Source organism: Dasypus novemcinctus, chromosome 6 (genome assembly GCF_030445035.2).
Source record: "Dasypus novemcinctus isolate mDasNov1 chromosome 6, mDasNov1.1.hap2, whole genome shotgun sequence".
NCBI classification, from domain to species: Eukaryota; Metazoa; Chordata; class Mammalia; order Cingulata; family Dasypodidae; genus Dasypus; species Dasypus novemcinctus.
Window position 1 is genome coordinate 54,397,864 of NC_080678.1, and position 15,756 is coordinate 54,413,619.

At 40.4% G+C, this 15,756-nt stretch overlaps 1 pseudogene; it reads left to right on the forward strand.

Annotated features, from left to right (window-relative positions):
• The first annotated feature begins 343 nt into the window (after positions 1–343).
• On the forward strand, positions 344–14,078 carry LOC101425362 (lysosomal acid lipase/cholesteryl ester hydrolase-like; annotated as a pseudogene).
• The last annotated feature ends 1,678 nt before the right edge of the window (positions 14,079–15,756 follow it).

Genomic DNA, 15,756 nt, shown 5'->3' on the forward strand with positions numbered 1-15,756 from the left:
ATTTATTCTGCTAGAATACATTTTCAGAAATCTAATTACTAGATCACATTATAGACATGATTTATAAGTTCTTAAAAATATATTTAAAAATTAACAAACCAGTGTGTCTTGTTTCTAGGCATGTAAAAATAGTCTAGTTTCACTGCCAACCTGCCAGCACTGTTTAAAAACATTCTTACTAATGTTATGTAGAAGTACATTGCTATCTCAACAGTTTAATTTGTTTCTCTTTCATTATTTATTGGAATCTTTTACAAATGATCCATTTAGAGGTATATCACATTTGCTTTGAAGCTTGGTGCTGCTAACTGTTAGGTGTGAGTGTCTTTCAGGTCCCAAGCCAGTTGTGTTTCTGCAGCATGGCCTCCTTGCAAATTCCAGCAGCTGGGTCTCTAACCTCACCAACAGCAGCTTGGGCTTCATTCTCACAGATGCTGGTTTTGACGTGTGGATGGGGAACAGCCGGGGAAACACCTGGTCTCAGAAACACAGGACTCTTTCATCTTCTCAGGATGAATTTTGGGCTTTCAGGTATATTTGAGTTGGTTACAACATGGGCCTCTTTCCTTAGTGCCCTTAGTTCAGATGTGTGGGGATTTCAGAAGTGAAGGCAGAGAGAGTGTGACTCTGAGGTCATAGGAGAGGGGAAACTGATGTCTTGTGAAAGGTTTTACACCTCCTTAAATGAATAAAAAGCAGTAGAGGACCTTATAGATAAGCAATTACATCATAGGTGTACAACTTGTTCAGGAGTTAAGAATTCTTGAGTCATTTTGTCATTCCTGCTGGTTTGGAGGCTGCTGGGTGAATTTTATCCCTTCTTCTTCCCCTTACTCCATATACATGAATTCCAAATGTTATTTTTTTTCCTTCCAATAATTCTCACCTCTGAAATTCTCTTCTTTCTCTTACCTCTGGCTCTAGCAATTAATAGCTGTATGACATTGGACACATTCCCTAGGTCCTCTGTGCTTCAGTTTCCTTATCTGATGATGGGGATTATAAACACCTACCTTATAAGGTAATTGGGAGGTTAAAGAAGATCCAGGAGAAGTATCTGGCCCAGTGTCTGGACCATCATAAGTCCTCATGAACAGCTTTTTCCATCATGGGTGACACTCAGTCATGTGTGCACTACTCACTTGCAGGGCTTCAGAATCCTGTGCCCAGGACCAGGCATTAGAGACCCAAGCTCTATGGTCTCCTCCAGGCTTGCTTCCCATCTGTCAAATTGTGCTTGCTGAGGACTTGAAATGCAAGCATGAGAGTTTTTACCTAAAGACACAACAGGCATATGTTTCTTGTAGCTCTGTTCACAATGGTGAAAAACTGGAAACTACCCAAATGCCCATCAGCAGTGGACTGGAAAATTAAAATGTGGTATATTCTCACACTGGAACAAGAACTAACAACCCATAACTTTATGACATGGTTGAAGTCAGATCAGATAATACATCCTGTTTAGTTCCATTCATATAAAATTTCCAAGAATGATAAAACTATATTTGGTGTGAAAAACTAGGATAGGAGTTACCTTTGGGAAGCATGACAGGAAGGGGGCTCAAGGGAACTTCTGGGCTTCTGGGAATGTTCTGCTTCCTTGGCTCAGCGCTGGTTTATCCAGATGTGGTCAGTTTGTGATTATTCTTTATGTATATGCTGGTATTGTTTGTAGGCTGCTCTATTTGTATGTAATATTTCAGTGAATCTGTACCTTTTTGGATTGTAGTTCCGATGAGATGGCCAATTATGACCTACCAACTTCAGTTAACTATGTTTTGAATAAAACTGGTCAAGAACAATTGTATTACATGGCTCATTCTCAAGGCACCAAAATAGGTATGTAATGAAGGTGGAAAGTTTATCTAATGTCTTATTTTTATTGCAGAGCTTGCATTTGTTCTTTTTTTAAAATTTATTTTTATTTATTTCTCTCCCCTTCCCCACCCCCCCCCCCGACCCCCCGCTGTCTGCTCTCTTGTGTCCAGTCGCTGTGTGTTCTGTGTCCACTTGCCTTCTCAGTGGCATGAGGAAGCTATGTCTCCCTCTTTGTTGTGTCATCTTGCTGCATCAGCTCCCTATGTGTGCAGCTCAATTCCTGGGCAGACTGCACTATTTTCATGCTGGGCACCTCTACTTGCGGGGTGAACCTATTGCACATGGGACACCCCTATTCAGGGGCATCCATGCATGGCATGGCACTTCTTACACATGATAGCACTGCACATGGGCCAGCTAACTACATGGGCCTTGAGGCCTGGTTTCGAACCCTGGACCCCCTACATAGTAGGTGAACACTCTATCATTTGAACCACATCTGCTTCCCTGCATTTGTCCTTAAAAGTAAAATGTAAAGAAATGTTAGTTCACATACAAGTTTGTTTGTTGTTGTTGTTGTTGTTTTATGCCAAGCAGAAATAACTAATAGGGCAAGGAATTTTGGTAATATTTGGTTTTCTCTACAAATTCAGATTATAATAAAAATGGATAAACATTGTATATGGCTCTGTTGAAATTGGATGAGCCTATTATATATTATATATTTTATTACTTAAACAATATATAGGAATGTTGAAAGGTAAAAAACAAGAAGTTTTATAAGTTTACAGATTTTAAAAAATATATACAAGATAATACATTGACCTTTAAAATTAATGGAACCAAACCAGCTGCAAGATTGCCAGGTTATACTGCCATTATTAAAAAATGGTTTTTAAAATTTAGGTGCATTTTTTATTTATGGTGATTATAAATTAAGGTGTTCATTTAAAGAAAACAAAGTTTAAAGAAAATAGAAAATATCTATGATTCTGTCAACAAATTCTAATATGAGAGCATCAGAACCCAAAACTCTTAGCTTTGTTAAGAGCTTGGAGACCTGCACCATAATTTGTTTAATTCTCCATTTTCTGTTGCATGTTTAGACTGTTTACTGTATGTAACAGCTTTGTGGTCATGTTGCATGATCTCCTTAGAATAAGTTCTAGAGGAATTACGATACTGCAAGTACAAATGCTTTTCAATATCTTGGTATGTACAGTCAAATTGCCTCACTCTCACCACCACCAAACACTCTTTGCTAATTTGGAAGAATAAAACCAAAAAGGAACTTGAATATATTTGCATATCTTAGGAATGGGGTTAGGCTCTCTTCTTTGTCAGGTGACATTCTAGGGTCTAGTTTAAGGCTGGAAGTGGCCTGAAAGGAAGCTAAGAAATATTTTAAAGCTACAGGTTCTAAATGTGCATGAGTTCCTTTTTAAGTGGTTATGTAACTGAAGGGCCTGCTAGTCCTTAGGGATGGAAGGAAGGAGGAGTGGGGGAGGAAGATGGTCAGGTGGAGCTGTTGGGGATAGTCTTTACATGGCAAGGTTCAAATTGTTCAAGGAACAGGGAATGTCTTCTGCTTCAGGCAATATGGATTTCTGTCAGTGCATATCTAGGTTGAGATTTGGAATAAGCTCTTTAAATATTTGTTTTACGTTTTTAATCTTAGTGTTTTTCCTCATAGAAATTCAAATGGGCCCCATTTCAAGTGTTTTGCTCCCTGATTGCAGCATTGCTGACGTGTTTCTCAAGCTTTCTCTAGACTTTGACACAAAAGGGCAGCCCTTGCCTTTTCCAACAGATTCTCAACATGGAATTCATATTTTCTTTCTTTTGTTTGCATAGGTTTTATAGCATTTTCATGGATCCCTTGGCTGGACAAAAGAATTAAAATGATTTTTGCCCTGGCTCCTGTAGCTTCAGTCAGATTCAGCACTAACCCTTTAATTATATTAGGAAAATTTCCAGATTTTCTCCTCAAGGTACATTGATCACCCCTCCCCCTACCCAGACACTTCCATTTCAGATTTGAAGAATTGGCCAGTGGTGGGAAATGTAGGCCTTCCTGTTTTCATTTTGTTGTCAATAAAAAGAAGGATGTTTTCTATTCATGTTTGTAGCAGTTTGATATAGTTATGAATTCCAAAAATAGATATCGGATTATGTTTGTACATTGTTTTGTACCTGGGCATGATTAAATTATCATAAGGGTTTGATTGGGCTGCATCAGTAGGGTATTGATTCCCCTCACAGGGTAGGGTGGAGAATCACAGATTAAAGGGCCATGATGAAGGTCAGAGTTGGAGCTTTTGATGCTAGAAGTTTTTTGATGTTGGAGTTTGATGCTGAAATCTTAAGCTGGAGCCCCAGGAAATAAGCACACAGAAGAAAGAGAAGGAAGCCCCAGGAAGAGAAAAACCCTGAACTTGGACAGAAGCAAGACCTGGGAAGAGAGGAGCAAGGAAGCCTGAACCCTGGTAGTTATCAGCAGCTATCTTGCTCCAAGATGCACATATAGACTTTGCTGAAGGAAGTAACTTATGCTTTATGGCCTGGTATCTGTAAACTCCTACCCCAAGTAAATACCCTTTATAAAGGTCAGCAGATTTCTGGTGTTTTGTGTCACCACCTCTTTGGTTGACTAATACAATGGTTTTTCTTAAATACATCTACCTTTCAGAGTAGCTCTACCAATTTCATCTTTGAACAACAGGGTAGGAGCAACTCATTTCCCCATTCTGGGGGGTCTTCATAACAATAAAAATTCCCAAATACCTCAATTCCTGGAGATTGTGAATTAGTAGTATGTAAAAATACAAACTTGTTCTCTTGTTTTACTCTCTCTCTGCATTGGAAAAAAATGTTTTCTTAAATCTGCAGTGGGGCCTGGGGATGTGTGTCCTTCACAAATCACCCTCTAGATTCCAATGTAGGCAAGAGCCTGGATTTGGGATCATCTCTTCCAGACTATTGTGTTTTGTAGTATCACAGAAAATTGACAAGGTGAGTGGTCAAATATTCATGAAACCTTTGATTTAGCTCCTCTGACAAGTGCATGTTTCTTCTATGAATGTTAAATTTTCCTTCTAATTCTTTCTCAAAACACAAATTATAAAGAAATCAAAGTTGATATGTGTAGATCTGTATACATATCACCTGTATACAAAAGCCAAATTCACCTTATAATATATGTGTGTATATTCTGTCCTTCAGGGTAATTTTGTGGCGTTTGTCACATTAGTGCTGGGTAGCCATTCTGAAGTACAAGGTCAACCTCACATCCCATGTCAGTCAAAAGGAAAATGAGTCATTGTGATTCAGGTCATTGATGGGTAATCCTATTAACTTGTTTGCTTGATGTTCTTTTTCTTTTTTTTCCCCTCTCCCCTTCCAGCTCCCCCATGTTGTCTGCTCTCTGTGTCCATTCGCTGTGTGTTCTGTGTCTGCTTATATTCTTGTCAGCAGCACCCAGAATCTGTATCTCATTTTGTTGCATCATCTTGCTTTGTCAGCTCTGTGTGGGTGGCACCTTTCCTGGGCAGGCTGCACATTTTTCATGCTGGGCGGCTTTCCTTATGGGGTGCAGTCATTGTGCGTGGGGTCCCCTACATGGGAGACACCACAGCATGGCACAGCTCTTCCTTGTATGCATCAGCACTGTGTGTGGGCCAGCTCATCACACAGGTCAGGAGGCCCTGGGTTTGAACCTTGGAACTCCCCTGTGATAGGCAGATGCCCTAACTGTTAGGCCAAATCCACTTCCCATGCTTGGTGTTCTTTTTCTTTCTTTCTATTTGTTTTAATAGAGAGCCTCACAAACATGTTTTTGTCTCATGTGACCATTATGTAGTCTCAAAGCAAGCATTTATAAAAATGCCTTTTCATGTCACTTGACCTCTGCATGCCAAATTTGCTTCCTCAACCTCCCCAGCTAATTCTAGAGTCATAAGTCTGGAAAACAGGAAAATGAAAGGCGACCCGGTGTTGGTCTTTAGATCTTGATGGTGTGTCTTGTAGAAGACAGATTTCATAGAAATCACAAGCTTGTATGTTCATGAGGCAAGTTTCCTTGAAGAAGGGTTGAATATGATCTGTAACATGTTTTAAATTTAAATACCACCATTTAAAAAGTGGAATATTTAAAATCTCGATAGCTGATTATTTTGGGGGGAGAGGAAGAAGCTGTGCACCACTGGGCCCATAGTCCTATCCCCAGAGAGGACAGAACCTGCTGCTGTTGTACCCTTGAGACAGAGCACAAGCTTTCCAGTTCTCCCCAGTTGTCAATAGTCCCTAATCATAAACACTGAGCAGGTGGCATTTTCCCTTCACACTTTTATTAATTTATATTTACATGCTGCCTTTTAGGCATTGAATGTCTCACACCTGCTTGACCATCCAGAGGGTAAGAATGAGCAAGAGTGTAAATTATAAGTGAGTTTGGGTTCAATATAAGGTAGATTTGTTTTCTACTCTACTTGTGTGGGGAGGTCTACCTTGGGGGCATAATATTTACACTGAACCTACTTGAGCACAGTTTCAGTGCCCAGTGGTCAGTAATGATGTTGACCAGGTGGTGACAATTTTTTGGTAACTGGCCAGAGAGTAAATATAGTACATATTTTCAGCTTCATGCTGCCCTGACTCAATTCTGCTGTTGTCGTGTGAAAGTAGTGAACGCCAATACATAGATAGATAAGTGTGTCTGTGTTCCAATTAAACTTTATTTTCAAAAATGGGTAGGGGACCAGATTTGGCTAATGATCTTGGATTAGACTAGGCGGTTGTACCCTCAACAGAAACTGCTAATCAGTCACAGCCTCAAGTCTTTCTCAGAAGTCAGGATCAGTCCATCACAGTCAGGTGAAAACTATTTGTTGATGGTTCTGGGATGAGTGAGCATTGAGACCCTTTCCCATCATACAAGGCAGCTGTAAAATGAGTAGATTTTCTGCCTCTTTTCCTTCATTTTGAGAATTTAGGTACATATCTATAACATTGGGGTAGAATAGCAGATTTTGCCTTAGTAAATTTATGGCATAAGTATCCTATTTGAATCTCCATTGGTTGTCATTTTACTCCTGAGTTCATCCAGGATATCCTTGCCTCTGATCTCTGTTTCTAAGGTGTGTCATGGAAACCTTTGTAACAGAAAGAGATACTGAATATATTCTTGGGTTTGTTTCTCTTTCATAGGATTTATTTGGAGTCAAAGAATTTCCTCCCCAGACTGCATTTTTGAAGTGGCTTAGTACTCATATTTGTACCCATGTCATTCTGAAGGAGCTTTGTGGAAATCTTTTTGTTCCGAGTGGATTTAATGAGAAAAATTTAAATATGGTATGTATGTTTATATTGACTCCTTTAAGCTTTCAATATCTTTTTTGTCTGTGAATGTTTTTGGATTAGATGATGTAGGTGAGGCAGGAATGACCTCATTAGATCTCCAAAGGGTTTTTCATTTCAGAGATGGGAGAGTAATTTCAGTAGGTGCCTAGAATACTCTTTGCTGTGGTCATCAGGCAGGCAGTTATCACCTTCCTACGTTGTATCTATATGGAAATATTGAATGAGAAGATTTGTAATAAGTTAATTTCTGATATTCTAGAGATTTGTTTCTTCTTAAAAATTACTGTGTGTTTAAATTTGAATGACTGTTTCCATATATATGCATATATATGTATATGTGCATGTGTATTTTTTTTAAACATGTATACCTTTGGCCAGCAATATACTGGTGTTCCTAAATATATATGTATTTTGTAATGTTCTATTTTTGAAAACAGGTTTTAAAATTCTGGAGTGAAGATGGCAGGGATTTTTAAAAATAATATTTTTTATTTTTTTCTGCTGATAAAATTAAGGTGACAATTGTATTCAAAATTCTGAAATTCAGAGAAGCACGAACAAGGAAAAAAACTACCTATAATCACAACCCATTCGGCTGCACAATTACCATGTTGTTGCCTTTCATTTCCTTCCTATATACCCTGTGTGTGTGTGTTGTACATATTTTATAGGACTTATTTATAGTTGAGAAAATTTTTCCCACCCATAATCTCTCATATATTTGAGGTATGACTCTGTAGTTTTTAATGTTTCAAAAGATAATACATGTATATTATTGATGTCACCTTCATACTGTTTTCCTTCATATTTCAATGTATTTATTTTGCAGTCTAGAGTGGCTGTGTATGCAGCACACTGTCCTGCTGGAACTTCTGTGCAAAACATGTTACACTGGGGTCAGGTAGGTATTCCAGGAGCAAAGTTGGAGGTTTGTGTAGCATCATTGCTAGAAAGGTCTGCGCATTCCATGCAGTACCTCTCTGTAAACATTTTCCAAGTAGAAAGACACTCTGCTTACAAGTATGAGCTGATTTCCTTCCCCGGAGTCCTGGATTCCTCATTGTGTTAGTCTGGCTTTCGCTGTCCTCTCTGGAGCATACTACACCATGCCACATTTTCACCAAAGAGTAATTGTGTTGACTCATTTCTTCTCTCTTCCCTTCTCTTCGATGTTCTGCTATTCACTGAGTCTCAGATTTATTTTATTTCTATGTAGCTTCAGGAAGCATGATTTTAGAGGAGCTTTTATTTCAGTATTAACCTATATACATAATATGCCTGGAAGATCAGTAGACAGACAACTTAAGCCTATTATTATCAACCTATCATTTGTCCCTCCCTTTGGTTGCTGAGCAGTGAGAATCTGTATTTTAAGAAATAAATTAACAGCTGCCCAATAGCTTCTTCTGCTTCATCAGATTGGGGAACCTTTGCCATGTGACAGCACTTTAGTGAACTCAGTGGCCTCTGAAATAATGAGGGTCGACTGCATTTCAGATGTCAGTGACTCAGTGACAGATTGCTGAGGTTTAGCCCAGGGGCACCTGCAATGGAAAGTAGTGCAGTACATGCTGCACAGCACTTTCACCTTTTAAGGTGTCCTGAAAACTTCAAAAATCCTCATATTCACACATTCATTCAGGCTCCTGCTGTTCTCCTAGTCACATGTCTGTTTATACTCACTTGTTTTCTTTCTAGACCTGCCACCCAAATTCTCCTACCTTTGTGTGTGTGTGTGGTTGTGATATTTTATTTCTTTTTTTTAATTGTCTTTTTCCCTCCACCTTTTCTGAACCTTTTCCCCTCTCTTCCCTAAAGGACTTTTTGCCAGAAAGGGTGAAATTCTGTTGCCTCAGCAGTTAGTGCCCTCCTAAGGATGCGTGGAGGGTGACTCAGCTGACTTAAAGCACAGCCTGGGCTATGCTCTAGCTCAGTGACCTTTGCAAGTGCCTGATTCTCAGGTCTTGGAAAAGTACCCATGACCACCCGCTAGCCTATGAGGAGCCCTGCTCTTGTTCTCGCTCCTTTAAGTGGCAGCTGACTGGAGTTAGAGTTGCAGGCTGAGTTCCCCAGCAGTGCTCTCTGGTCCACTTGTGACCTTGTGACTTTAGGCTCTACATACTTTGGAATTTCTTTTCATAACTATTTCCAATGCCCAGACTCCCTGCAGAAGGCAGCCCTGCCTTTGACCCTTGTGCCTTCTGTGTCATCTCTTTGTCAGGGAAATAGCTGCTTGGCAGAGTGACTTCACAGGACACTTTCCTTGATCCCGCCTCCTCTGAGCTGTTGACCAGAGGCTGCCACACCACCTGTTGGTGGCCCCTTGGTCAGGCTGCTCCAGGACGCAGCCCCGGTGCCTGCTGGGAGGGAGTGGCTGCTGAAGGTGGGTGGGGCCTGGGTGTTGGCAGCTGAGAGCCCCAAGTCAGGTGTGGATTTTGGAGGTTCTTGTAGTATGAGCTGGGAGGTTCCCTCAAAGGCCATTTTATTCACAGTACATTCAGAAGTTTGCTTTTTGCTTAATTAACATTCAGTTATTCATCTCCAAAACCTACATCTTTACTTGGCTGCTAAGTTTAGTTTACAAATGTTATTCTCATTAGAGCCTGACAAATTCCAAAGAGCCCCAGAGCTGTGACTCGTTTCTCTCTCTGGTCCTCTTGTGAACCCTGCCCGAAGCCCAGGTGCTCATTCCTGTGTGAAGGCTGGTTCTAGTACATCTTTATTGTTGTTGCTCAGAAATACTTTGGGTGCAGGTGAAAATGTGGATTCTTGGGCTCTCCTCAAGATCTGTTGAAACTCAGTATCAAAGGGGGTGTGTCCCTGGGATCTGCACTTTTAATAAGTACCCCCAGGTGACTCTGATATACTCCATTGTTTGCAACCTAATGATTAAAAAAAAAAAGACTTGCTAAGAATTATTCCTTAAAACATTAAAAAAGGACATTTAACATAAGGTACACGCATTATGATATTTTAGAAAATACATGAGTGCAATGAAAAAAACCACCTGTGTGTGTACCTCCCAGGGGTAGGCACTGATAGTATTTTTGTATAATCTTACAATTGTTTGGTATAATAATTCCCATTACAAAAGTAGGATCCTAGGACACATGCTTCTCTAACATTCCTTTTTATTGAGTGAAATAGGATTGTATGTTTTAGATACAGGCTGAGTTGCTGTATCAGAGACCCAAAATTATAGCTAATGAAGCAATTTCTTTCTTTCTCGTAATACAGAAGATCAGTGGTCTGGGATGGTGGTGGAGGGTGGTGAGTGTGTGCCACAAAGTCATGCAGGGACCAGTGTACTCCACAGTGTAACTCTGCCACCCCTGGGTGCTACCCTCCCTAGACTGGTTGAAACTGGGTCATCTCCATGTCTGCTCCAGCCCACAGGAAGTGGGGAGGGAGGAAGGGCGAGGGGCTTGATGTTCAGGAGGAAGCTCAGAAGTGAGCCAGATGGCCATGCCGAGTTTTGAGGGGGGCTGGGAGGTGTGCTTTCTACCTGGGTGGCCAGGTGTTCAGTGAACGCTTAAGCAGTTCTAGTGATGTGGGCTATGGGGGGGAGACTCTTTGTCTCTTTGGAGATAACCTTAACCTAAGTTGTCTGTCCTCACTTGTGGGTATAGAAATGTAAGAAGCTGCAGTCCTGCCCTTGGTGACCATGGCAACAATTCCTGTCCCAGGAAACATTTTAACAATGCAAATCTCTCTCAGATTCTACAACACTAGTACTGAAAGCAGGAGGGCAAGAATGGACACTGGGGGTGAGAATGTCCAGATCAAAACTAAATTTTAAAAATATTTTAATGCAGAGAAAGTTTTCCATTGCATACATTTTTTTTCTCCTCGTCCTCCTCTTCCTCCTCTCTCACCCCCTCCTGCTCCTCACCACTCCCCAAAATCTCTTCCTCATTATAGTCTTTTGTAATATCAAAACTTCCTGGGAATATATTGTGCTATATTGTACTATAGATAGGTCTTTATACATTGGACAGATTGTTTTTCTTAGGATACACTTGAAGAAGAACACATAGTGATCAGAGAGTTGGCCTATTTGTTTTTATCCCCGCCCCCCACTTGTGGCTTTTTGCTTGCTGTCTGCTGTGTCCATTCTTGTGCATTCTTATGTGTCTGTATTTATTTATTTATTCCCCCCACCCTTGAGCTTGCTTGTTGTCTGCTCTCTGTGTTCATTCATCAGGTGCTCTTCTGTGTTTTTTCTTGTCTCCCTTTTCATTGCATCACTTTGCTGATTAGACTCTCCATGGTGCTGGTGGGTCAGGCGGCACTCTGCAGTATGCGGGCAAGCCTCCCTTCATGAGGAGGCCCCGGGACACAAACCCAGGGCCTCCCATATGTTAGAAGGGAGCCCAACTAATTGAGCCACAGCTGCTTCCAAGTGTTTGCCTATTTTTAAGACTTTGATACATATTGTAGTATTAAAAAGTTGAGCCTATTTCCATTTTTATTAGCATTTGAGACTTAAAAACAACTTTCTAAATGCCACTTTAAAACTGTGTATCCGGGAAACGGACTTTGGCCCAGTGGTTAGGGCGTCCGTCTACCACATGGGAGGTCCGCGGTTCAAACCCTGGGCCTCCTCGACCCGTGTGGAGCTGGCCATGCGCAGTGCTGATGCGCGCAAGGAGTGCCGTGCCACGCAAGGGTGTCCCCCGCGAGGGGGGCGCCCCACGCGCAAGGAGTGCGCCCATGAGGAAAGCCGCCCAGCGTGAAAAGAAAGTGCAGCCTGCCGAGGAATGGCGCCGCCCACACTTCCTGTGCCGCTGACGACAACAGAAGCGGACAAAGAAACAAAAGCAGACAAAGAAACAAGACGCAACAAATAGACACCAAGAACAGACAACCAGGGGAGGGGGGGAAATTAAATAAATAAATAAATCTTTAAAAAACAAAAAACAAAAAAACAAAACTGTGTATCCTAATATTACAATTATTTCCTCCTTCTCTTCAACCACATAAGGTTATTACATAAGTGTAACCATGTACCTATTCTGTTTTAATTTCTGACATTTTTCCACTTAATATTATTTATAAACATTCTTTAGAAACAGTCTTGTGTATCTGTCTTTTCATATTCATATTTATTATTTTTGGCATGACATACTGTTTGTACATATTATAACAATGTAATTAACCAACTATCTAGTAATGAACTTTAACTTATTTCTGTGCTTTTGTTGCTAGAAATGAGTTTTTCCATATCCATTTTTCCCTCCTTCTGAGGTACCTTTTCAAGTGGATAGTTTTGAAGTCCTGAAATGACCCTCAATACCAAATTCAAATTTAAGAGTTTAGTTGAGTTATAGGCAAGTTTTTCCTTTATATTCATACTCAGCTTTATATAAATGCTGAAAGACAGGATTTGACCAAGTGGTAAATTCACATCTGAGTACAGCAGAAGAACAGTTCACATGGAGATATTTTCTCTGACAATTGGAGAGGGAACAGGTGCACTAAGAGGTGCTGTAAATCTGTATTTTGTTCAGCTTGTTAAATGCGCCACATATTTAATATCTGTCATTTGAAGTGACAAAATCAGATGCTAAAGCTTTTCTTTTAACAATCCTCTATGGTATCTGATCTCACACTATCTTTTATTATATCAAAGAGTAGAAATTTATACAATTGATGAGGACTGAAACCACATACATCAAAAGCAAGTTTGGCTCTCTTTGTAAAGTTAATGTGGTGCCACCATGTGTATGGTGCATTTCCCCTGCCTCCTTAACATTGTTGCAGAATTTGAGAGAGGTTCAATTATTTGTGTATAGAAAGGCCAGAACTCAGGAATGATTTTGAGAAGGAAAAATGGTTTATTGATGGCCAGCTGGATTCGGGAGCTTTCTGTTTTGAACCCCAGTCCTGAACAAGATTTTCAATTTCCTTTTATACAGAGAGGAATGGTCACATGGTCCTATTGTTTCAGTTCTCAATAGGCTTGAATTAGCATGTATCTTCCACATCCTAGGTAAGCTTTTAGCATGGACTTCATACATTTTAGATAAGCTTTTAGCACATTTGGTTTGCATTTCCCCTGAATATTTAAAGTTTATAGACTTCGCATTTTTAAACTGTTTCCTGGGACTGGTGTCATTGCCATGGTCACCAAGGGCAGGACCACAGTCTCTTACCATTCTATTCCCACAAGTCAGGACAGACAGCTTAGGTTAAGGTTATCTCCAAAGAGACAAAGAGCCTCCCACACATAGCCCACAGTCAACATAACTGTTATTATCTCTGATGTACAGATGAGGAACCTGATGTTTAGAGAATTTTTACAGCCTGCCTTCCATCCCCGAGGGAGAACATGGGAGGCCTTAATTGCAAAGCACCTTCCCAAGCCCTTGGTTCCACTGCCTGCCATCTGGTAGGTGGGGAGAGCTGTGCCTCTCACAGTGGACCCAGCCCCATCATGGTGCCCCATGTGGCATATGGTAGCATCTCAATAACTAGCATTCATTATCCTTCACTGTGGGTTTGGGTTTTTTGGTTTTTCTGGTAATGGTAATTGATAAGATAATCTGATAGTGATTTTCAAAAGTTAATCTCTTCTACTCATATCAAAGTGACTACATGTTTAATGGAGGCTGTGTTAAAAAAACAAACCTCCCCTTGTTTCCTTTTATAAATTGTAGAGTTACCCTCCCACTTACAATGTGAAAGACATGCTGCTGCCGACTGCAGTCTGAAATGGGGGACATGACGTGCTTGCAGACGTCAATGATATCAAAGTCTTACTGACCCAGATCACCTGCTTGGTGTACCACAAGACTATTCCTGAATGGGAGCATCTCAACTTTATCTGGGGCTTGGATGCCCCTTGGAGATTGTATAATGAAATTATTTATCTAATGAGGAAATATGAAACCCAGACGTAAAAGATGTAGAGGGCGGCAGTCTTGGCCCAGTGGTTAGGGCGTCCGTCTACCACATGGGAGATCCTCGGTTCAAACCCTGGGCCTCCTTGACCCATATGGAGCTGGCCCATGTACAGTGCTGATGCCCACAAGGAGGGCCCTGCCTTGCAAGGGTGTCCCCTGTGTGGGGGAGCCCCATGTGCAAGGAGTGCGCTCTGTAAGGAGAGTCGCCGAGCACTAAAGAAAGTGCAGCCTGCCCAGGAATGGTGCCACATACACATAGGGCTGACACAAGAAGATGATGCAACAAAAAGAAACACAGATTCCTGTGCTGCTGATGACAACAGAGGTGGACAAAGAAGACAGCAGCAAACAGACACAGAGAACAGACAATGGGGGTGGGAGAAATAAATAAATAATTTAAATAAATAAATAAATAAATATTTTTTAAAAATATAGAGTTCTTTCCCAGGTTTTTTTCTTTTTATATCCAAGGTAATTGTGAGACTTTGAAGATGCCCAGTTCTCTCCAAAGAGGATTAGAACCTCACTAGCTATTTTTGGTTTTTGTTTAATTAAAATCACCAGCTGATTAAGGATTAATGTCTCAACTATAGTGTTGTTTCTTTAAGTCTTTGTGAAAAGATAATCATTCTGTTTATACTTTCAATTTAAAATGCACTCTATTAGCTTTTCACTTCTGCCCAAGGCAAATTAACACGTGCTTGGCTTTTTAAACAGATGTTCATTAATAAATAACTTGAGACAATCTCAGTGTAAAAGTATCTGGCTTTCATCTCCTTGCTTTCCCATCAAAGGATTTGTATTTATGCACCTAAGTGATACTTTTTCATGCTTATTCAGTACAGAGTTAAATCCAGTGAAATCCCAGCTGTGCCACTTATAAATATCTCATGATGAACTTTATTTATCAAACTTACCTGCGATAGCTGTGAGTTAGTAAATGGTTAAATGATTCAGGCCAAGCAAAATAATTTGCTGAAATCTTTGAAAACTAATTGCACTGAATCCTATAGAGAGATTTTATCACTAGTTATCAGCTGGTTTTCTTTTAACCAGCTGCTCTATCTCAGTCATGATGCCATGGTGTGGAAAAACCCTGTGGCTGCCCATGAGAAGAGTGTCCAAGTTTAATTTTACATGAAAGAAATGTGACCATGACTGTTTTCACATCAAGATTCAGGGTCTTGTTTTCTTTTTGTAGTTATGTGTTCATATTTCTAGCCCTGATTTGCATCCCTATGCCAGGAAGCCCATATTCACATACTTTTCATGCAAGTTTCCTTACAGTACTCTCAGGTGGACAGATGATTTTGTGATAGTTACCTGAGATGCCATATCAGAATTTAGTATTCATTATTATATGCAAGCAGGATACTACTACTTTGTAACATTTAAGTGTCTTATTTAAAGGTTTCAATAAAACTCAGTGAGCCTCAGGCCTGAAGAATTTCTTATATGTGGTTTGTCCATGATTTAATTGCCCTTTTATACTTCCCTTTTCCTTTTGGCTGGACTTAAATCTTTCTTTCTCATCTTTCCCCAGTCCTCACTCATTGTAAATCTTGCTGCTACTGCTCATGAGCATCTGTTCCTCTCTTTCGGGGAGGAGACCACAGTTTCAAGTGTAAAGAAAGTTAGAGATGTTTGGAAACACTAGCTTCATAAGTTATCCTGT